Source organism: Hemicordylus capensis, chromosome 4 (assembly GCF_027244095.1).
Source record: "Hemicordylus capensis ecotype Gifberg chromosome 4, rHemCap1.1.pri, whole genome shotgun sequence".
Lineage (NCBI taxonomy): Eukaryota > Metazoa > Chordata > Lepidosauria > Squamata > Cordylidae > Hemicordylus > Hemicordylus capensis.
Genome location: NC_069660.1, coordinates 97286086 through 97310331, shown reverse-complemented (window position 1 = coordinate 97310331; position 24246 = coordinate 97286086). Strand labels below are relative to the sequence as shown.

The window sequence follows — 24246 nt, the reverse complement described above, 5'->3', positions numbered from 1 at the left end:
GAATTTTATGGTTCTTGAAACCATTGCTTCTAATTACAAATATATGAGAATGAGTTTGGCATGGTAAGCTCTGCTACGAAAAGTGGCAGACAGCCATCTAACTACTTTCTGGGTAACAAGAGATGACTGATGATTTTATTACCTATGTTCAAATAGTGAGAGCAACACAGATTCTCAAAAACAATGCATAAATTTAAATGCAATGAACTTTTCACTTCACTAATGGGGAGAAGAAAAACAAAGTAGCTGTCATTTATTTGGGGTGAAGCTTTCTTCAGTGAAATTATCCTTTTATTCCTCATTACCTTGCCTTCCCCAAACCACTAACCACAGAGTTCACAAAGTTGACCAGCCAAGGATACCAAGCCCATCCAGTATGATTTAAAGATCTTTTATTTGATCGACGGAAGCTTGAATCATTTAGATCAAAACAGTAGAATTTAACAATATAAAAGCAGTCTTATTAAAAGACATGGTTGCTAGTATTATTACTGACTAACATCCAGACTGAGGAAACGTTGGTGCTATGTGAGAAGCACTGGTTCTCCCCATTTATACACCACCAGTGCTTGAATAGTGTGGGGGAGGGATTTTGGTGACTTCACCATTCCCCAGATGTGCTCTGTGTCACACAAAAATATGTCCTTGAAGGCTGTGCAGTGCTCAGTGACATATTTGCATGAGGCACAGAGCATTTCCAAGAGAATGGGAATCTACTGAAATTCACCTGAAATTCACCTGCGATTACTGAGTTAGTCAAAATCATTGGGAATATCACTGCTTCTCACATAGCACCTGAGCTGTCTTAGTCTGGTTGTTGGACATCTTCTTATCATCCTATCGGAGTTAGAAATGTTCACTAGGATGACCAAGATACATGAGACCCCCATTCTTGTGCCACCCTCTCTAAACAAAGGCCTGCAACTCCTTTTTTTAAAAAGCGGCCCATTATCGTTGGCAGATCATTTATGAGTGTGACTAGAAGAGGACAGCTCATAATTCAAGGGTAAAATGTCTGTTTTTTGTGCATAAGGTTTAAGGTTCAAGATTCACTCTCTCAGCCTTTCTAGTAAAATAATCTCAGGGTGAAGAGTTAGGAATAAGCTTTGGTAGAGAGCTGCTGCCAGTCATGATAAATAGTATTTCGTTAGGCAGACCAGTGGTCTGACTGAAGGCAGCTGCTTATGTTCAATAACCATGTGCTTGTCTAAATGTGGAATAAAGCCAACCTTTCAGATATTATTACCTGATTGACTGACATAATAATTAAGCAAGCAGGATAAATGTAGAAAAGGAATAATCTGCACCCAGTTAAAGAACGGGATCTATTAGTAACCAATCCTGGGCACAATGTTGGTGTCCTTTTATATGAACAGCGCTGAACATAATGAACCCACTGTCACTTCATATCTTACAAGGACACATTAATATGTCTGTTAAATGCTAGGCATTGAATGTATCCCTTTTAGATGTTTCATTTACACAGCCCTTTATTTTTACATCACAACACACATAACATTTGTAATGGGTCACATATTTATGAAGATGTTCACAGCTCAAATTTTCATGGGATTTTTTCCCCCCTCCCACAGAACCCTTTTCTTGAAACCAGGAGGAAAAAATCAAAACATGGTCTGTAGTAAATTAAATGTAATTTGTATGACATTTCTGCCTGAGCCGTCTGTAGGCCTTACTATGGATTATGAAACAAGCTCTGTTCCATGCACTGTATTAACCTTATATTCCATTTTTGAATTTGTCGTTCTCAATATGTTTTTGTTGCATTTTCATTGGGGATCAACAGGGGAGCCTTTCTTTTTCTAACTTAACACCTGTGAATTCCCACAGGTGCTAGGAAGAGGCGGAATCCAATTCATCTCTCAGAGGGATTACCCCGGTCATCTCCAATTTGTACCAATGTGAAGGACAGCTTCACCTGGCCCAAGACAAGGTTTCTATTTTATTTCATAGTGAATTATAGCTCTGATAGGGTTTTAGTTTAATAACTTTAGCATTAATGACTTTGCATTGCATTGTCAAGTGCAAGTCTCTTCTGAGAAATGTGTGGGATCAAATCTTCAGCTGCATATCTTTCACACTCCATTGAAATTCTGTAGGACAAAAAACAAAGGATTCAGATAGGAGCATGCTTGCTATCCTAGTGTGGGGTGCTGTTGCACAGGTGATAGTGATTATCAAAATGCATTGAGGGTTCCACTTCTGAAAAAATCCACAAGGGATAGGTGAACTAAGAGGTGGGTTTATTCTGTGCCTAGTCCAAATTCACAAGGTCAAACACAGGATCACAAGACTCAGACCATAAGAGGACCACAAGATTCAGGAGATTCAGACCTCAAGAGGACCACAAGATTCAGACCCCGCAAAATTCCATTAACTATTTATTAATACAAATCCAATCAAAACATGGCTAAAACAACTTTGCAAATTCACTAGAATGGCTTTTCTCCTCCTTCCTATGTTGTAGTTCTGCACTCATTTATGCACATTTATACCACTGTTAGGCTGCAAGTTGGCTTGAACTCACAGGGACAAGGAAGGATATGAAAATAAACATTGAAATCAATGGAATTGATTAAATGAGTGCTTAATTGAGTGTACAGGGCAAATCCATAGAGAAACCAACCAAATGACATCCATTTTTCCTGCTCTTTTAAACACAGTTTGTTCTGTGAGAGGACATGTCTGATACCCCACTGTAGGTACTTCAACAATGAACACAGCTGGGGAATGAGAGCCAGCTGGACCTTGGGTGGGGGTGGAGTGCGAGGAACAAGTCAGGCGGCTCCCAGGAGCTGAGCAACTCAGGTTTTTTGAAGCCACCCACTCTATTGATTGATTGATTGAATTTATATACCGCCTAGTATAAAAATCTCTAGGCAGTGTACAGAATTGAAAATATATACAATAACACATTTAAAATTCATACAAAAATAAAATCATAATAGATAAAACACATTAATAACACATTAATTTTTGAAAAAAAATTGAATTCTTTATTATAGCTCAGCCCCTGAAAACACAAAAAATGTTGCAACACAATTTTGTGTGGCAGAGCTAATGACGCTGTGACACAGCATCTAGCTGTCACAAGCGGTTATTAAAGCAATCCAAAAGCCTCTCCAAAGCTTTCTGGAAATATTTCCCACAGGTAAAGTCTCCGCTCTAGGTACACAGAGCTTTCCAATGGTGTCTAGGTAAAGCATTTCATTTTCTTTATTAGAAACTGTTAGAATATTGTCAAAATAGCTATATAGCAACCTTTGTTCATCTATTTCCTATCCCACTTCTACATATAGCTCAGTATCTCATTATATTATTTATTTATTTTATCCTTTGTATTTTTAAGCATCTTTTTGTCACATAGACCCAGTTTCTCATAATTTAAGCACCTACTTATAATTTAAGCAGCTTCTTTTAGCAACAGCTAACATAAGTGAAAACAACAATAAAATATCAGCTAAAAACAGAAGTGCAGGAGCACTAGCTAAAACAGTTAGCTGGTGTCTTCTCCAAAAGTCTGGCTAAAAAGAGTGGTCTTTACCCACCTACAAAAGGCTGTGGGAGAGGTGAGGGAGCATGTCTCCACAAAGAGGGAGTTCCAGAACCTGAGGGCCACAACTGAGAAGGCCCTGTGTCACATACACAACAACTGGGCCTTATCTGGTTTTGGCACACAGAGCAGAGCCCCACTCCCCGCCAGAAGGTCTTGAAAAGCACTTAGATTCACTTCAGATTAGATGGTCTAATCTGAAGTGTAGCCTTTAAAGCTCAAAACCAGCCCCTTGAATGGAACCCAAAAGACAAATTAGCAGCCCATGCAGTTCTTTCAGTATTTGTATGATATGTTCCAACCAAACAGCCACAAATACCTAACCTGGTAGCCACATTTTTCATTAGCTGAGGTTTCCAAATACTTTTCAGGGGCACCTGGATGGAAGCCGAGCACACATTCATAGGGAAGAAGTAAACCACCCTGAACCATTTTTGGAAGGGCAGTATATAAATAAAATAAAATAAATAAGTAAATGGAGGGGGGGAATCCTGTCATGTTTTCACAGGATTCACTTTCAAGGCAAATCTGAAATAAGAGCTTCCCCATCTCTGACAACTTTTAAAAAGTTTTTAAAGATGCATTTGTTCACCCAAGCTTTTAATTAAATACTGTTTTAATAGTTCTAACATTGTTTTAAAATTTTAAATTGTTGTAATGTTTTAACTTTTTCTGTTGCCATTTATTTTGTTTTATTGTAAACTGCCCAGAGACCTAAGATTTGGGTTGTATAAAAATATGTTAAATAAATAAATCACATGGCTAGAATATGATCCATATAAATTGGTCTCATATTGCCAGCAGGGTAACACTTTCCTCACCACAAAGCAACTCTCCTTTTCATATTCAGGATTTGACTGATGCTTATTGCTTTAATGGCTTCAGGGTCACTACAGACATAATATTTATAACTAGACACCTAAAAACACCATGTGCAAATGAGACAAATAATATTTTGAAGTACATATATACTATAGATATACTCATCAACACATGTATACACAGACACAAACTTGGATTTTCTACTACGTAATGCATAGAAAGGCCTCCATTTTTCTCTGATTTTTTTTCATACTAGTTTTAGTTTGAAATATATATATACACACACACACACACAATTATCTCTCATTTGTGAATTCAGGGAAGTAGTGGTAAATTATACCACCCCTTGGAAGCAAAAAAATAAGTCTGGGGTTCATGAGAATGTCTATTGTGCAATTGTAATTTTAATTCTAAATAACCAGTTATGTAATTGAAATGAATGTCAGGAGAAAACTATTGACTCTAGTTGCCAGACTATGTACTCACTGTAGAGAAGTTCCACTGACTTAGCAAGGATGAATTCAGAGTTAGCTGCTTCCACTGTTGTGAGAGCTTTACACTCCCTCTGCTTTGTGCCACCTGGGGCCATGAAATCTATTTCACTTATTCTAAGACACAATGGTAACTTGAGTGGTGTTCACTTAACTTAAAACATACTTCAGCAAGAGGCCCCATCACTCGCTGTGGTGGAGACAAGATGGATGGCTTAAGCTGGGGAGTGAAATCCAAGTAATTAAGTAGTTGGCTCAAGGCACCTGAAAACTGGTAACCATTTGTTGTCCATGAGAGCAATTTATGCTGGGTGCTTTTAAATGTTGTAAATGTGTAAATGATTTACAGAACAATGCGGGGAAAGCAAGACAAGGAAACAAGCAAATTCAACTTGCAATGGGAATTGTTCCTGAATCGTGAGTATGCACATGGGTAGAGGTAAATATGAAGAAATATTACCATGGGTTATCTAACTTGGTTGCAATTGATCATATTACTAAAAGCAAAATGAACTCAAATCTACTGGCTAAGCCCACTGAGAATAAAAAAGAATGAATTCCTTTTTAAAAAACAATAACACAGAAATGCTTACTGGTTCAGTAGAATTTTGGGTGTATTTTGGGGGCAGAAGCAAGAGGACAAATCTTTGTATTTAACAGTTTGCCTAGAACAAACTTAGAAGATATAGGGGCCATTCACACAACCAAGCAGGCAGGGGAGTGGGTAGGCATGGGGAAAGTTGCACAAAACTCCCCGCCCCCACCTGCCCCGATGATCCATGTATCATTGCTGGGAGCACAAACTGCAGTCCCAGGCAATCCTCTGCTGCGCTAGGCAGCCCGGAGCTATAGAGGCTGATATGATGAGTCCCAGCCTCCTCCGGGTATCCCAAAAAGCACCACGCACCTAGTGCAGTGCATTAGGGGATTCTGCCTGGAGACCGGTGCTCTAGGCGCCTGTCTCTGAGTCTCCACAGGTTAAGCAAAGCCCTAGGAGACACACAATCCTGGAGCGTAGGCTAACAGCACATTGACATCATTAACCCAGGCTAAAGGCCAGTCTAAAAAACCAAGCTAGGCAGCACTGCCCCACTGGGATTGGGCCCAATCCCGGTGGTTCTCACGCGCAGCCTAACCCAGGCTGGGCTTCTCTAGCCTGGGTTAGGCTGCATGTGAGAACAGCCTCATAGGGTTGTTTTAAAAAAAATCATCTTTTCTTGGTAGCCAACAATGGAACTGTTTATAGAGGAGACTAGAATGATTTTAACTTGGGGGTTTGCCAAACACATGCAATTGCCTATATAACTCTTCCATAATCTTATTTATAAAATGAAATAGTCATTCATGCTTCATTATTTTGTAGGAAGATGAAAAGCCTCACTTGTATACCTCTGTTTTATAGTTGCTTCCCTCACAGATACAAAGAAATCTTATGTAGATTTAACTAAAAGTTTATTCAGAAACAACTCTCTTTCTTCCTTCTCCTTTCCCACCCTTCTCATTACTGCCTCTACCCCCCACACTCTCTACATGATCCCTGGGACAACCTTCTCAACAACTCAACATAAAAGATTTCTAAATAGAATACAACACATCCCTTCCCTCTATATCAACCAAAACTGAATTAATTTAAAATTCAGTGACAAAGTCTTGAAGTCTTTTAGGTAGTCTCCTGCCACACACCCTTCTCTAAGTCTTGAGTTCTCTGGCACAGGAGCTGTGGTACCAAGGATTGTCCATCACTTTCATCAGTCTAATCTATGAGGTAAAAACTGGAGGAAAGATCAAATTCCAATCCAGTTCCACTCCATTTCATTAATGTGTTCATTCTTTCCATTAAGCCATTTTCATGAGGATGGTACAAGGAAAGAGACTTGTGATCCCTCCCTCCTGGGTTATGCAAGTATCACTCCATTTCAAATAAAATAAGCTGTGTCCCATTGTCAGTCACTAGTTTTTTTAGGAAGACCTCCCCTTGCAAAAGCTGCAGCCATGAACTGAATCTCCTTGTTTGTAGAAATGTTGTCAGCAAATGAAGCTTCTGGCCACTGGAACAGTAATCCACCATCACTATAACAAATCTTGGTTTTGCAGGTTGGTTATCAAAAGGCCCCATAATATCCAGAGCAGGTTTTTCCCAGGGACCACTGGGATACTCTACTGGAGTCAAGGAGGTGGTAAAAGTCTTCTGTAATTTGCAAGCCATACAGTGCCTGATTACATTTTCAATGTGTTTGTCCATACCTGGCCACCAAAAACCTTTTTCAGATTCGCCTTTTAATCAAGAAAAGGCCCAGATGACCTTTGTGGGCAATTTTGATTCCTTTTGCTTGTAAGGAAGTTGGCACCATAAAACAATCAGTCTGCAGCACTAGCTCATTCAGAAGAGACAGCTCACTTACTACGTGCATGTATAGTTGAAGATGTTCAGGTACTTGTTTTTGCATGACCATCCATTAGTTATGTTAGGTTCATAAATATTTGATCAAGTACATAAGATCAAGTACTTGATCATAAAATCAAGTTCAGTAAACACTTGATCAGAACTGAGGGCCGCTTTCCATTCAGAAGACGTAATCACTCAACGGGTCGACGAAGCAATTTGTGCAATTACTACTGCTTTATCTTCATCTTCTGGGATCTCCCCATAGCCTGGAAGTGGAAGTTGAGATAAATCATCTGCAGTTGTATTCTGAAGATCTGGAAGATATTCCACCTGGAAATCAAAATCCATAAGTCTTGTGATCTATTTGGCTACTCTTGGGGTTGCTCAACTTGATCCCCGAGTAGCAAATAAAGCAGACAGGGGTTAATGGTCTGACCATAAAGTGAATTTTCTGCCCCACAAGAAAATCCTGAAGTTCCTCACCACCCAGAAACATGCTAGAGCTTCTTTTTAAATGACAGAATACATCTTCTCTGAAGCAGTAAGCACTCTGGAAACAAAGGCAACTGTAACTCCCCTGTCCCCTTTTTGCTGGGTCAAGATAGCACTCAAACCATATTCAGAAGCATCAGTGGTTACAATAGTGTGCCTGTTGGTGTCAAAAGAAGTGAAAGCAGGATTTTCATCAATGGCCGATCTGCTAGTCTGAAAACTAGCCTTGCAGGCTGCATCCCAGTTACATTCTTTTCTAAAATAAGACACAATGGAGAAACTCTGGAGGCAAATTGTCTAACAAATTTAGAGTAATACTCACAGAGTACTTAAAGTACAAGTGAAGTGCATCCTTGTGGTGTGGCTGTGGTGCTTCCCGGATAGCTTTCACCTTTCTTTGGATGTAAGCCACTCTGACATATTGTGTGTCCCAAGTATGTCACAAAGTGTGTGCAAAACTGACATTTCTCTGCAGAGATAAGAAGTCTGTGTTTTAAGAGTTTTCTTAAAACTTCTATCAGCTTAGCATCATGCTCCTCAATGGTTTTGCAATACACTAAAATGTCCTGAAATTAAGTGATGCCACCCCTAGTCCCAAAAATTGCATGCATTATTCATTGAAATACCGAAGCTGCAGAAGCTAATCTAAAGAGAAATCTACCCTCTAGTCTTTGACTTTGAGCAGAAGAATTTGATAACAGGCCAAAGATAAGTCCAAAGTTGTGAACACTGAGGCCTCTTTCAGAGTAAGCTGCATTTCATTGATATTGGGTAATGGATGACAATCCACTGCCATATTGGAGTTCAGATCTCTAAAATCTACACATACTTGAAGTGTACCATTTGATTTCCACATAAGAATAGGAAAGACCTATTCTGATAAATCAACAGGCTCTATGATGTCAGCATGCTGTCATCTTAAGAGGTCCCCTCTAAGTGGTTGGCACAATGCTATGGGTTCATTCCTCACTTTGCATTTGCCTTCATCTGAATTTTATGTTTGAAGCGTATGGCAGTACCAGAAATATCAGCAAAAATGTGTGAGAAATTGACAATCATATCATCATATTGATTAGGGATATGCAAATTGATTTGGGTACAAATCAATTTGTACCCAAATCTAGCTGATTCGGGCAATTTGGAGACAGAACAAATCGCCCCTGTGGTCCATTGGCTAGATTCAGGTCCAAATCAAATTGTGCCAGATTCGATTCAAATCAATTAGAGTTTCTGATTCTTCCTGTTAATTTCTACAGATTCCCAGCTTTCATTTAAAAAAAAAAAAGCTAGGCTCTAACCTTTGTAGAAGTGGAGTTATGGAACAAAATGTGTGGTCACTATTTTTCCAAGTGTTTAGATTCTTTGGTGTATAATAACTTTTCCTCAATGAATCCCTATGAAGATTCATTACACACCTTCGTTTCTTCTATTCATTTTGATTTTCTTTGGACAGTGCCAACTGTCAACTGTCATGTGCCAACTACACCCCACTCCCACCCTCAAGGCAGTGGGGTACTACTCAGTTTATGTTCTAGGAATGTTTTCAAGTGTAGAGTCTTTGGAATTTAATAACCTTTCCTCATAATGAATCCCTATGACACCAAAGAGTCTAAACACCTCAAAAATTCCTAAGATTTTTGAGGTGAATACCCAGTGGCTTGCAGGTTGGGGGGTAGTTGGCACATGGGATGCCATTAATTCCCCATCCCCACCCACAAAGCAGTGGGGTCAAAATGAACAGAAGAAATGAAGGTGTGTAATGAAGACACCAAAGAATCTAAACACTTCAAAAATACCTTAAAAAAGAAACTGAGTACCTTAGTGGGGGGGGGGGGGCGGGGAGGTAGTTGACACATGGCAGTTGACAGTTGGCAATGTCCAATGACAGTCAAAATGAACAGAAGAAATGAAGGTATATGAGGAAAAACTATTAGACACCAAAGATCTAAACACTTCAATATTCCTAAAAAATAGAGTTCGCCACTGCCTTGCAAGTCGGGAGGTGGGGGGAGGGTAGTTGGCACATGGCAGTTGACAGTTGGCACTTTCCAATGAGAGTCAAAATGAACAGAAGAAATGAAGGTGTGCAATGAATCCTCATAGGGATTCATTATGAGGAAACGGACACAAAACAAATCAGGGGTGATTCAATTAGGGCACAAATCAAATCGAAAAATCAATTTGTACACATCCCTAATATTAATGCTCCATCATCTGTAATATGGGTTCCGTGCTATTCAGGTCTCACACCTTCCAGAGATCTTTCTGATGTTTCCAGCCAAATACTGAGACTTCTTTTGTGACATACACTTTTCCTTCTGCAGTATGTCCTTTGTATTCCAGGACAGCAGTAAAGTATCCATTTATGGCAATAGGGGAACCTCCATATCTCCACAGGTGGATGTCTGAAGGCTGCAAGTGCAGATCTGATGTAGTGAAGAGTTTCTTGTAAATCAAATGGAAAATGATAGTGTATGGAGAACCAGAATCAGCCAGCATCCTCACTTCATGGCCATTAAGTTTAACCTGACAACGTGGAGAAGCAGGCTCTGATTCTGTCACACTTAAAATGCTGTTAGGAATTGATTCATCTGTCTCATCCTTAACATATGGTAAATCAGTAATGGAGTGGACAGCAGACTTGTAAACCTTAGTAAAGTGCCCCCCTCCCACTTTTTTTTTTTTTTGGCACCTGTTGCAAGTGTCCTTCTGTGCAGGACAGTGAGCAAAATCAGTTTTGTGGTCAGAGTCTACACATCAGTAGCAGTGGTAGCTCCTCCTTTCTTGTGCTGCCACTTTCTGGGGCAGTGCCATATGAGAAGTTTGGGTTTGGAAGGATTGAGACTGAACAGCCTGGATTTCAGAGGTGAGTTTGGGGATACCAAAGAGAATGATATGACACAGTGAATAACATTTTCCACCCTCCTAGCCATCTCCATAACCCTCTACAAGGTAAGTTTCCACTCCAATAGAAGTTTTTTGTGCAGTTTTTCATAACCATCTGATTCCTGATCATCAGTAAAGTTGGCAAATTCACAGGTTACTCTTAAAGCGCACAATGCTGCGATATACTGACCAGGCAGTTCGGATCTAGAATAGAGCTTGCAATGTTCAGCTATCACATTCAAAGCAAGGTTGAAATGATCATCTAAGGCTTGAAGAGCAGCTTCATAAGAACTGGCATCCTCTTCCAAGTTGGCAGGAAAGGGCAAATGATTATATTTTCTTTGGCCTCCAGGGCTCAGACAGTGAAGCAATATAACCTTCTGCTTTGCTGGAGTAAAATCAGGGGTCTGTATGGTGAGGAGGTAATTGCAGAACTAGGACTTCTGTTGTTTCCAGGGAAGAGCAGGTTCTCCTGGGGTAGACAAGAAAAACAGTTGTGGTGGGATCTGAGCCATGTTGCAGTGGGCATCCAGTGAATGACAGAGTCCAGGATTGATAAGGGGGAAAAATATTTTCAGGGGTTGTGCAGGTCAGGAGCCCTGCCAGATGGTGATTTTAATTTGGAAAGGCAGTTGTGTGTTCACATATTGTCCAGATTTATATAGAAGTCCTCGCAAGCATTGGGGAGCACTCCATACCCATACTCAATTTGGGTTTTTCATTGTGCATTGGAGCCTAGACTGATTTATGTCTGGGGTAAAAAAAAAAATCCACTTTTTGCCTCGGATTTTTGGGTACATTTGAAATATCTGATATGCCCCATAACTCACAGTATTTCTCCCCTCTTAAACCTATGGTAAAGCCTGCTGTAGAAAGGCCCTGGAAACTGGAGAAACAATCAGCAGCAGCGATAGTACAAAGCAGTTCAGGAATGAAGGCCCAGTGATATAATGAACTAAAGTTGCAGGAACATTCACAAGCTATGCAGCCTCACATGCTTCACTAGTTCAAAATCTCGTCGCCAAATGTTTTGCAACTGCTTCCCTCACAAACACAAATAAATCTTATGTAGATTTAACTAAGAGCTTATTCAGAAACAACTCCATTTTCTCCTTCTGCTTTCCCTCCCTTTTCCTTTCTGACTCCACCCCCGACACTCTCTACAGAATCCCCACTGGGACAAATTTCTCAACACCACAACATAAATGATTACAAGACAGAATACAACAACCTACCAGTGTATAACTGCTAGTGGGGTGCACCGGCCAACAGGGGCAGATCCAGGGGGGTACAAGTGTGCTCTGGCATCCCTGTGAATTGATTGGAATACAGGATCCGGCTTGCACAGCTCCTTCCTCTAGCCCTCTGATCTCCCTCCTTTCCCCCTGCCTTGCATTGCTGTGCCTTTATTTCCCCGCCCCCTGCCATGCGTTGCTTGCTTACCCACCACACACACACACACACGTGCACACAGACACTGTGCCACTCCTTCCTACAGCCAATAGAAGCAGTGGCATCCAAAGTGTTGACCGGCTTCCCCTCGAGCTGTTCCTTCCTTTCCCCTACACACACACACACCCCAATTTGCTGAAGTGCTTCCTGGCTTCCTTCCCCCCCCCCCCACTGCCATCAATATTTCTCTCCCCCTCTTTCTTATGAGGCAAGGCTACAACACCTGGGGCTATTTAGTTTAGAAAAAAGACGACTGTGGGGAGACATGATAGAGGTCTATAAAATCATGCATGGTATGGAGAAAGTGGATAGAGAGAAATTCTTCTCCCTCTCACGTAACACTAGAACCCGGGGTCATCGCATGAAATTGATTGCCAAGAAATCTAGGACCAATGAACGGAAGTACTTTTTCACACAATGCATAATCAACTTGTGGAATTCTCCGCCAAAAGATGTGGTGACAGCCAACAACCTGGATGGCTTTAAAAGGGGTTTGGATAACTTCATGGAGGAGAGGTCTATCGTCAGCTACTAGTTGGAGGGCTAAAGGCCACCTGGAGCCTCAAAGGCAGGATGCCTCTGAGTACCAGTTGCAGGGCATGCCCTCAACTCCTGCCTGTGGCTTCCAGTGGCATCTGGTGGGCCACTATGTGAAATAGGATGCTGGATTAGATGGACCTTGGGCTTGATCCAGCAGGGCTGTTTTTATGTTCTTATCTTCTTATTTATTGCAAGGTTTTACTGAGAGTTCGGTGGGGGGAGGGGGATACAGATGCAAAAAGTGGATTTTTTTTTTACCCTGGACATAAATTGGGCTATGCTCTAACGCGCAATGAAAAACCCAAATCATGTGTGAATTGCTCCCCAGTACTTTGGCACAAATCTGAAGTCCTTGTGAACACACACACAGGGGCGGAGCCACCATTGGGCCAACGGGTTCAAAGAACCCAGGCTGGTGACCAATCAGGGGCGAGAGCGGCCCTGACATCAGACGCGGGGCCAGTAGTTTAGCTCCTGAGCGGGGCCGCACGGCCCCTTCAGGAGCTAAACTAAGGCTGGCGCTGTGTTTGCAGCACCAGCCAGGAGCGGCTCTTCCCTGTAAAGGCAGGGAAGAGCCGCTCCTGGTTGAGTGCTGTGAACGTGTGGCCTCTTCAGGAGCTAAAGGACTGGCGCTGCCTTCGCAATGCAGCCCAGGAGCGGCTCTTCCCTGCAGGGAAGAGCTGCTCCTGGGCTGTGCTGCCAAAGCAGCACCAGCCTTCGTTTAACTGCCGAAGAGGCCGTGTGGCCCCTTCGGCAGTTAGAGTAACACTGACTGAGTCTTTTGGCCAAACGGAGCCTCCAGGCTCCGTTCGGCCAGACCACGCCCCCGCGTCTGATGTCAGATGCGGAGCGTGGCTAGCCCCAGCATCTGACATCAGATGCGGGGGCGGGGTCAGTGGGGCCGCACGGCAGCGGCCGTACATAGGCCACCAGTGGTCCCGCTATGCCCCTGCACACACACCCTCCATTCCAGGCTAAAAGCCCCATCTGGAAATGCTCCAGGAAAGAACTGGGTCTGTTTGTTCTGATTTTAGTAGAAAAGGAGAGAAAGGGGTGTGAATTGAGGTGGCACCATTTGGCAGCAAATGTCAGGGGGCAATGCTTCAGGCTCAACTTGATGCCTCTTCAGAAGATTCTGTAGCTCACTCTGAATTCTGCACAGAATTGTTGTTTCTTCTTCTCCATCCAATCTCTTTCAGTTGTTTTCTTATTTCCCCCCACAATTTACTTCTTCAGGGGCAGGGGCCTCAGTCTTACACCAAGGATTGTAATGGAGTCAGTGGTACCCTCTTGGTGTCCTCCAAAAATGAATGCACCACCATCATTACCATCACCGCCTTCTCTTGATATGATAATACATAGACATTGAGGACCATAAAACAATTGAATGCATATGTTTCTTCAGAACAGTAACTGACAGCATGGGGGTGTTCACAACTTGTCCTTCTCACTGATGCATATATTGGCTTTCCTCAGGTTTTGGTGTGCTTATGGTGCACACAACAACCCACGCATGGGCATGGAAAGTATTAGTGGCTGCTGTTTCTGAATCTGTTCTCTGTTCATGCAGCACTTCTGACTCTACTTAGGGCTCCAGTACAGTCATGTCTGGTGCTGCTCCACCACTCCACCAATAAAGATTGAATACTCAATCACCACCAGCTCTGCTGCAGCCAGGAAATGATGCAGAGCACAGCAGAGATAGCCTATTGTTTGAATTATGCCGATATGAAAACCACAAGGATCCAACATTCTCCTTTATGTATTAAACAGGGTTATGGCCATGTTAAAAATGCTTTTAAAAGTATATGGTGGTGCTTAACACTTTTAAAATAGTAAGAGAACCACCACTTTCAAAGTAAGCTCTTATTTCTTTCTCTTTTTACTCTGTTATTCCCGCTCTTGTATTACTGACTGTGATCCTGAAACAATTCCTTCTCCAACTAGTTTTTACACATGCAGATAATAAAACCATGTTTGAAGATTATGGATCTTAAGATATGGAAGATTTGGATGTAGGAGGTGCATCTAATTCCGTGAGTAGACCAGGCTAGTAAATCCATAGCAGATCCTGCTTTCAGAGGACTTTCGTGGGCTTGAACTCAGAGATGAACCCTGCAAATCAAAAAGCCTCCACATTTTACTGAATCTTACTGCTGCTTGGGCGCAACCCTTGCATGAGGCAGGCTAAGAGCTGGTTGCCTCATTATAGGCAGATCTTGTGGGAGCAAGCATGAATGGTCCCCCTTGCTAAGCAGGGACTTCCCTGGTTTGCATTTGAATGGGAAACTATATGTGAGCACTGTAAGATATTCCAATTCTGGAGGCTCTGGGAGGAAGCTGAGTCCTGAAAGATGACGACTCGAGCAACTCACATGAAAAAGAGGCAAAATGGAGACAAAGGAAGCAAAAAAGATTTACCAAGGACAGATTCCAGAAAATAAGAAGTGTTCCTGGGAACGAGGAAAGTTGGAGCCTATGTTCTCTGAAGACCAACCATAGGAGAGGAGTGCTGAGTAACTGCCCTAAGAATGAACCCATAATCTGATGCCTAAAGCAGCCTCCTTCACTCTGCCTCAGTGTGCCTGTGATTAGTGTAACTACAGGGCTGGTTCAGACAGTATTTCTTCTCTCAAACCGGCCCCCAAATTAAAAAGAGGGACATGCTGAAAGAGAACACATTCTCACATTGTGCTTGAAAATCCTGACATCCTCCTGGTACATTCCTTTATTGTGTGGAATTATGATACTCACAAAATACAGAACTATGATAGCCACTTCTATGAAACCTGGTGTGTGTGTGTGTGTGTGTGTGTGTGTGTGTGTGTGTGTGTGTGTGTGAAACAATACAAAAATAAAATACAAATCAAATTTCTCCGTATTTTATAATTGTACACTAACACTTGATGACTGGCAGCTGAATGTGTGAATTGACCCCACTGAAAAGCCTGCAGCTGGGGTTGTCTGCATATCCTTATTGCAAGCGTGTCGAAATAACTGAGCCGGGGACAAAAATTCCTGGGCTGCCAATCTCCAGGGGCAATCGACAGCCCGCCCGTCCTGCCCGCCCCAGTGCTCTGCCTCTTGGGGTGCCTGGAAACCAATGTACCTAATGTCACCATGCCAACACTACCTGTCCTGTCACCACAGGCATGGGGCCCACCTGCCTTCATGGCCCCCACCTGCCCACCAGCGCCCCCACCAGCCTAGCTCCTTTGGCCAGCCACAACACAATATAATAATAATGCTATGATGTTGGCTCACACCAGTGTGGTAACATCATTAGGCTGCAATGCAATGTGGCCTGGCAAAGGGAGGCAGGATGGGCAGCCAGGCAGCCTGTGAGTGGTGGCAGTGACAGCAGTGGTGATGGAGGCCAACCCAAATCTTTTCTATTGCTGCTGCTACTACTATTTATATTCCTCTTTTCAACAAAGTTTCCAAAGCAGTTTCCAAAGAAAAAGAAAAAATAAATAAATAAGATGGTTCCCTGTCCCCAAACGGCTTACAATCTGAGGTAAGCACCAGCAACAGCCACTAGAGGGCTGCTGTGCCGGGGCTAGATCGGGCCAACTACTCTCCCCTTGCTAAATAGAAGAGAGCCACCACTTTGAAAGGTGCCTCCTTGCTCAGTTAGGGGCTCACCCTCATTGTCTCTACTCCACTATCCTCGTAAGTGTACACTTGGAGGTAAACATTATTTTCTGCTATGTAATGTGTGAACTGACTCTTACAAATGGGAAGAACTTCCATGAGGAGAGGTGAGGCACGCACCTCAAGAAGCAAATTACTGGGGTGGTAGCAAGATGCCCTCCTGAACCCTTCTTTTTTTTAAAAAAGGGGGGTGATGGGGTGCACAAGGGGGCAGCATGAGGCACCCAGCCTCAGGTGCACAAAGATCTTGAGCCACCACTGCTTACCAGCAAGCTTTCAACAACATGTGAATTGCTAGAACTCTTTTGGGTATCTCTTAATAGTACATTTCTCTTTCTGGTGTGGTACCTCTTGCTGAAACTTTCCCCAAAGGCTTGTGCTCTGTAAGTAATAATCTGGGTGAGAAAGGCTAGTCTACGAGAATTGGGCTTGGAATGCAAAGCATTGGTGCTGATGATGCATTTCAGGTTTCTGTCATCCCAGCAGTGCGTATTTCTTCCTCCCCTTCCCTGCACTGGCAAGAAACACGAAGCAACAGTGTAAAAGTCAGCCCATCAGACCAGTGATCCACAACGAACATCTTCAGAACTCTGCTTATTAATACCACTGGCACAGACACTGGCACTGACACATCTGTTTCAGATTCATTCCTGTGACCTGTAGCTGGTAATAAATACATTCTGTCTTGAATGCAAGCCTTTGCCTGCTCTTGTTTGTATCTTTATAGCATTTTCCTGACTGCTAAGAATGTTCAGTGATTTTATATAACCATTCAGGTATGAAACACAAAGCATTTCAACACTGCCCTTTCCCAAATGTTTACAAGCCTGGACCTGCTTTGAGAAAAATGAAATCAGTTGTGTTCTCCTCCAAGTCTGCTATTCATTATTAAAGGTGTAAGTAAAGCATTCCATGGATGATATTGTTTCTATTCAAACCCAGGAAAATAAGTGAGATTTTGCTCAGAGTCGGCATCACTCAGACCCGGCCACGCAAATGGCCTGTATGCATGTGCAGCAGCTCAAAAATGGCTCCCGCGCACTCACAGATAGCCAAAATGGCCCGTGGGAGACCGGGGGGGGGGGCGGGGAGACTGAAGGGGAGAGGGGGAGATGCCAGAGAATACTTTACACCCACCGCAGCACTCCCGAAGGCCAGTGTTGCCCTCACCGGGTGGTAAATCTGGCCATTTCAAGCCCCCATCCTCAATACGGGCCCAAACTGGTTCTAATTTGAACCGAAACAGGACTCTGTTTGAGGTGTGCCAAAACTGAAACAAAGACAAAGGTGACAAAGACACCTCTCGATGTCGAGACGTCTGAGGGTCTGAAGGCCCATAGGTGAGGGTGTGTATACCTCAACCTGTGCATGGCGCTCCTTATGCCTATGCTTAAGGTTTTTCTGTAAAGGTTCTGTTATTGAAGCACCACCTTTCCTCTTAGGACTGGCCCGTGGGCCTTCCAGTTTCTTAAAGAGATCCTTGTCTCTCGATGCCGAAGCAGCTGAAGTTGAGGGTGAAGCGGCCGAAGTCGAGAGTTTAGTTGTCGATGCCGAGTTCTTAGACGTCAAAGTTCTAGCTGTTGACAAACTCTCTCTCCCAGCCGGGGGTGTGGGGGCCTTCTTAGGCAATAACGCCTCTTCTAACAAATATACTTTAAGATGCGCTTCACGGATTTTCAACGCCTGCTTGTTAAAAGTCGCGCAGACAGAACATTGCTTGCAGAGGCGTATCTAGGGAAAATAGCGCCTAGGGCAAGCACTGAAATTGCGCCCCTGTCCAAACATCTGACACTCATCTTTCAGATAACTTTACCATAATATCAGCTCAAAAATACAAGTCAAGCTCATTAATCTTTTAAAATGTCAAAAACTATTTGGAAGTGGACGTAGCCAAACCAAAAAATGCTGGAAAACTACAAATTTCAGTATGCTGGGGCTCATGAAATACCCAAATACCATGTGGAGGTGTACTTGGAAAACTAAACAGAAGTACCCATCTAATTCTCTACTATGCATTGTAGCATCACTATTACATACGTTTTAAAAATAAATGGAGAATTTGACTTTTCCAAGATACTCTGAAAATAATTAAACGATGTGCAGAGTAAACTGTGTCACTGCTTGGAATATATTCTAGTATTTCAGAAAGACAGTTAAAATGAGAGAAAGAGAGCAAGAAACTCCCAGTGGGCCTTAATACTAAGGATTTCACATGGATTCAAAGACAAACTCACCATTAACAGCCAAATTATTAAGACATCACATTTAACTCACTTATCACAAGAAGCAAAGTAAGAGCAAATGAATACTATCCTAACTCATAAGTTTCAGCTCAGTATTCACAAGCCCTGATTCTCTGTACATAGTGCCAAACTCAATATGTGTACAGTGATTTATATTATATTAAATTTTTAAACAATTGTTTTACCTGTAGCCCCTTCGGGGTGCTTCCTATAGGCCATGGAGGGGGGATCTGCGAAGGTTACGCCTCCCCCCGTGGGCCTCTAGGGCCTCACAGGGACCATTTGAGCATGTGTGGTGGCCATTTTTAAAATAATTGGTTTTTTTAAAAAATGGCTGCTGAAAACAAAGTGGCCATCACGCATGCTCAAATGGACTCTGTGAGGCCTGGCATGGCCTAGGGCCTCACAGAGGCCATTTGAGCATGTGTGGTGGCCATTTTGTTTTTGGCAGCCATTTTTTTATTTTTTTATTTTAAAAAATTGTGCCCCCCTTCAAGTGGCGCCCGGGGCATGTGCCCTGCCTGCCCCACCCTAGATATGCCCCTGATTGCTTGGTATTGTGCGCCTCCCCCAAACAAAACAAACAGAGTGTGTCCATCAGTTGAGGGAATTTTTTCCATGGCAATTTATTTATTTTATTTTTTACATTTATATCCCACTCTTGCTCCAAAGAGCCCAGAGCGGTGTACTACATACTTGGGTTTCTCCTCACAGCAACCCTGTGAAGTAGGTTAGGCTGAGAGAGAAGTGACTGGCCCAAAGTCACCCAGCTAGTATCATGGCTGAATGGGGATTTGAACTTGGGTCTCCCGGTCCAATTCCCACACAATTTAAAGGTAGTCTTTTCCTTACCCTGTTTTGCCTTTCCAGACGTGTTTTAGCAAAGAGTGATTGTATGTTCCAAGGTCGCAAGGGAGGGAGAGAGAGATAATGCAGAGCCCAAGGTAGAGAAAGAATCGTCCAAGTCTGTTCCAAGAGTCGTTTTCCAAAAGACAGAAACGCACCAAGTCCAAAGGTTTAAGTAGTAAGAATAGTCAAAGTCTGTTCCAAATTTCAGAGGGTCAAACTGGTCAAGAGACAAACTTTATCCGAGGAGCAAACTGATCTGAGGACTGATAGCTATGGCGGTCAGAAAGAAACTGAGGGAGAAGACGCCCAATTGCCACTAGAAGGTACTGCAGTCATGTGCAGGCGGCGGTTGCCGGCGTCGCGAGGAGCTAACGAATTCTGCCTGAAGCTGATCTGTGCAGGTGCAGAACCCACTACTTATGAATGTTGGAACCACTATCCAGATCATGTCCAGTCTGGTTTGAATCTGGTTCTGATTCGAACTGAACCAGGCAAACCGGTTTAGTGCACATCCCTACTCCAAACCCCTGTGTTGGTTTACCTTCATGGCAGTGGCAACTCAGAGCATTCTTCACTGGTCACGTTGGTGGCTGCCATCTCCTTTACCTTACTAGAATGTCCAAGCCTCCACCATTGCCTCCAATGATACAATGGTGGGGTGGCAGTTATATTATAGATTTTAAAAGATGGCAACCACTAGGGCAGCTGCCCTGCTCTCTATCCATTGCTTTTAAGGGAGTTTACAAATGCTCTTGGCTGAGAGCAGCCATTTTTAAGGGCCATTTCACATATTACCCATGAATCTGGTGTTGGCACTGGTTGTGCTCAGGGAACAGCCAACACAGCATCAGGGGGGGAAAGGCTCACAGGACAGCCAGGTAGGTGAAGAGACAACATATTTTATATTTTTATGGCACTATTTATTCTTTTTTATGAACTGTGAGCCACTTTAGGCTAGAGAGTGCAAAACATCTGAGGATGGATGGATAGACAGATGGACAGATGGATAGGATAAAAATTGTTTATTATAAAGAGAGCAAATGTATTATAGCAGTGTTCTTCATTGTAAGGTCCTAGGGCCAGTGCCCGCCCCACTCAACCCCACGTGCAGCCTCTGACAAATTGTTTACTGGGCCTGTGTGGAGCCTCAGCTGAAGCTGAATACTCTGCACAGTTCCCCTGGCACCATGCAGAGATTATCACTGACAATTTGTCCAGTGCTGGGGAAGGATAAATTTAAGGGAACAGAGCCCTCTTGATCCCCTGCACTATCTTGGAAGGTGTACACAGAATGCTGGGAAATGTAGTCCTTTCCAGCACATTCCCCATAGAGCTCTTAAGAGAAGGCTCCATCTCTCTTAATGGCTCTCCCAGCAATGAGAAAAGTGCAATACTGTGCAGAGCTCATCAACAATGATGCAATGGTGTCATGGATTTTTTTGTTTTTGTTTTTCCAAAGAGGCCCTCACTTGAGAAATAGTGAAGATTACTATGGTATAGTAATTAGAGTGTTGAACTATGCAATGTGCTGTGGGGTTGTCTTGAGCAGGGCTTCCAGCAACTGGGGACCTTACCTTCTACATTGCAAAGGTAACTTGTTTTATCCCTCATAAATATATATTTAGTAGGTTCTTTAGCTTTTCATAATTTAGAGTTTTTAGCTTTTAAAATAACTTTTGATTTGAACCTAATAATGAGTGTGGTTTTAACCTGACTTTTAACTTGTTTGTTCAGTTTGGTAAATTTTATTACTTTTCTTGTGTCTTGTATCTATTTTATTGTTGTAAGCCATCCCAAGCAGTAGTGCACTGGAGGGGTGGGGTATAAATATTTCAAATAAATAAATAAATAAATGAGCACAAAGTAATCTTATAATTTAATTTATTAATTTATAATTTATAATTTAACTAAGAGTTTATTCAGAAACAACTCCACTTCTCCTTCTCCTTTTCCTCCCTTTCCCTTTCTGACTCTACCCCGCCCCCTCTACAGGATCCCCACTGGGACAAACTTCTAAACAACAAAACATACAAGATACTGGATAGAATATAACATCACTCTCAGGCAGAAGGAACTTTATTGTACTGGGCTTATCTTTGCTATATTATTGTGCCACCCAGATGATGGCCAGCAAAGGTGCTGCAGCTCATCAGGCCCAGCCAGACAAGTGTTTTTAAAACATTAAAAATGTTTTAATAAATAAAATAATAAATAATAAATGAATAAAATAAGTGGCTAGCCAAGCTTGCCTTGCCTCACCAAACTCAGCTGCTGTCTTTCCCCCTGGCTCCATTCTCTCTCTCTCTCTCTCTCTCTCTCTCTCTCTCTTTCTTTCCCGTTCTTCCTCCAAGAAGCCCAGAGTGATGTGCATGGTTATGTTTATCCTTGCAACAAGCCTGTGAGGTGGGTTAGGCTGAGAGAGAATTGACTGACCCTGAGTGCCCCAGTGAGTTTCATGGCCAAATGGGGATTTGAACATGGGTCTCCCCAGTTCTAGTCCAACACTCTAACCACTACACCACACCAGTCCCAGAATCTGGCCGGAACCCCATTAGTTATCTTTGAACAGATTGTTCTGTTAAGCCTAAGCCATAGTCAAATCCCTACTCAGCTATAAAATTCACTGAATAATCTTTGGTCACTCACTATATCTCAGCCTACATCATAGGGCTGTTATGAGAATAAAAGAGTGGAAGAAGAAAGGCCATGTTAGCCATCCTGAGGTCCTTGGAATCATCATCATCATCATCATCATCAGAAGGAAGGAATATAGAAGTTAATAAGAGGGAAAGCTGATGAGACTTTCCAGCAGTCTCACCAGGGTGCTTTCCAGACTAGCTGCTCAACAGCAGCAAAATGCCTCTGTTCGGGCAAGTTGCATTGAAAACGTAAACAGCAGGGGGAGCAGTCTTGCAGCAACCAACAACCCTAAAAAACAGCAACTTCCTTACGCCGGATATACGACGTCCTAGCTTTATATCGCAGTGATTAAATTTGAGAGAAGGCATTGGCAATGTGAACAGCACCCTGCTGTCCTCATAGGCACTGCGGTGTCACAACACAGGAAGTGTGAAAGCACACTTCCGAGATCCGACGTGACCTCATTGCAGGGTCTAATCTAGAAAGCAGCCAGGAGGCTTTTCAGACAGAAGGCTTTACCACGGGTTTACCACAAGGCTTTACTGTGAGTTCGGGGTATAACAGATACTCCAACGCAAAAAGAACATTTTTTTTACCCCGGACATAAATCAGGCTAGGTTCCAATTCAGAAGGAAAAACCCAAATTGTGCATGACGTACTCTCTGAATTATCTCATGGACTTTGGGGTAAATCTGGCTAATATGTGCAGGGTCGTATCTAGGGTGGGGCAGGCACCGCATATGCTCAAATGGTGCCTGTGAGGCCCTAGAGGCCAGTTGGAGGAGGGGGAAACTTTGCAGACCCCCCACAGCCTTTAGGAAGTCCCTCGAAGGGCCTACAGGTAATTTTTTTTAAAGAAAAAATAATATAATATAAGTCACTGTACACATATTCAGATTGGCACTATGTACAGAGAATCAGGGCTTGTGAATACTGAGCTGAAGTTTATGAGCTAAGATTGTATTCATTTGCTCTTACTTTGCTTCTTGTGATAAGTGAGTTAAATGTGATGTCTTAAGAATATGGCTTTTAATGGTGAGTTTGTCTTTGAATCAATGTGAAATCCTTAGTATTAAGGCCCACTGGGAGTTTCTTGCTCTTTCTCTCATTTTAACTCTCTTTCTGAAATACTAGAATATATTCCAAGCAGTGACACAGTTTACTCTGCATATCGTTTAATTATTTTCAGAGTATCTGGGAAAAGTCAAATTCTCCATTGATTTTTAAAACTTATATAATCATGATGCTACAATGCATAGCAGAGAATTAGACAGGCACTTCTATTTAGTTTTTCCAGGTACACCTCCGCATAATATTTGGGTATTTCATGAGCCACAGCATATTGAAATTTGTAGTTTTCCAGCATTTTCTTGGTCTGGCTACGTCCACTGCTAAATAGTTTTTGAAATATTAAAAGATTAACAACCTTGACTTGTATTTTTCAGCTGACATTAAGGTAAAGTTATCTGAAAGATGGGTGTCAGATGTTTGGACAGGGGGCACAATTTCAGTGCTTGCCCTAGGCGCTATTTTCCCTAGATATGCCTCTGGATATGTGAATGCACACCCACCCTCTCAAAGTAAAGTTGTGGTAAAGTCACTATCTCAAAAAGCTCCAGGAACAACTAGTCACCAGGGAAAGAGTAGTAGGGGCAAGAGTGGGTGGAGAATGGCATAGCCATGATGGATCAGGAAGAAAGCGCATTCAGAATAAGAGGAGGACACTGCCATGGGTGGGATGCAGAACTGGACCATCCAATCAAGATACATACTACTCTAGCCATAGCTATATTTCTGGGAAATATATGGTAGGAAGATAAATGGGGCATGATAAGAGGTTACCCTTATCATAACTGACCCCTGAAAATAGAATACTTTCTACCTTGGAGTCATTTTCCATGGGTCATTTAGTCCTTTTCAGCCATGACAACTCTGCTTTTAAATGAGAAAGGATTTCATATCAGACTTCCAGATCAATTCCACTTGGCCAAATTTGACAGAAATGAACTTCATTGTGACTATTCAGCTGAGCTCTAAAAATAAACAAGCTTTTCACTGCCTGCTTAACTAAGCTATTAATATCCTTCTGTGCTTTGATGCAAATACTTCTCTCTGGAAAACTGTTGCTGTTCAGATATGTTAAAATAATCAAATATGGTGACTTCTGGCAAACAATGAAAAAAAATCACTTTCTTACTTCTGGGACTTGCTGTGCATTTT

The 24246-nt window shown here is 42.5% G+C and overlaps 3 long non-coding RNA genes across 4 annotated transcripts in view; all 3 read right to left on the bottom strand.

Moving 5' to 3' along the window:
• LOC128322042 (uncharacterized) overlaps window positions 1-24246 on the bottom strand; it is a 151100-nt gene that overhangs the window by 97525 nt on the left and 29329 nt on the right. The window lies entirely within an intron of this gene.
• LOC128322044 (uncharacterized) lies at window positions 376-12031 on the bottom strand. The gene is made up of 2 exons (XR_008305493.1): window positions 11884-12031; window positions 376-2111 (listed from the first exon to the last, which is right to left on the bottom strand). It is a non-coding gene; the product is annotated as an uncharacterized LOC128322044 (long non-coding RNA).
• On the bottom strand, window positions 5856-11767 carry LOC128322043 (uncharacterized). The gene is made up of 3 exons (XR_008305492.1): window positions 10839-11767; window positions 8085-8231; window positions 5856-7600 (listed from the first exon to the last, which is right to left on the bottom strand). It is a non-coding gene; the product is annotated as an uncharacterized LOC128322043 (long non-coding RNA).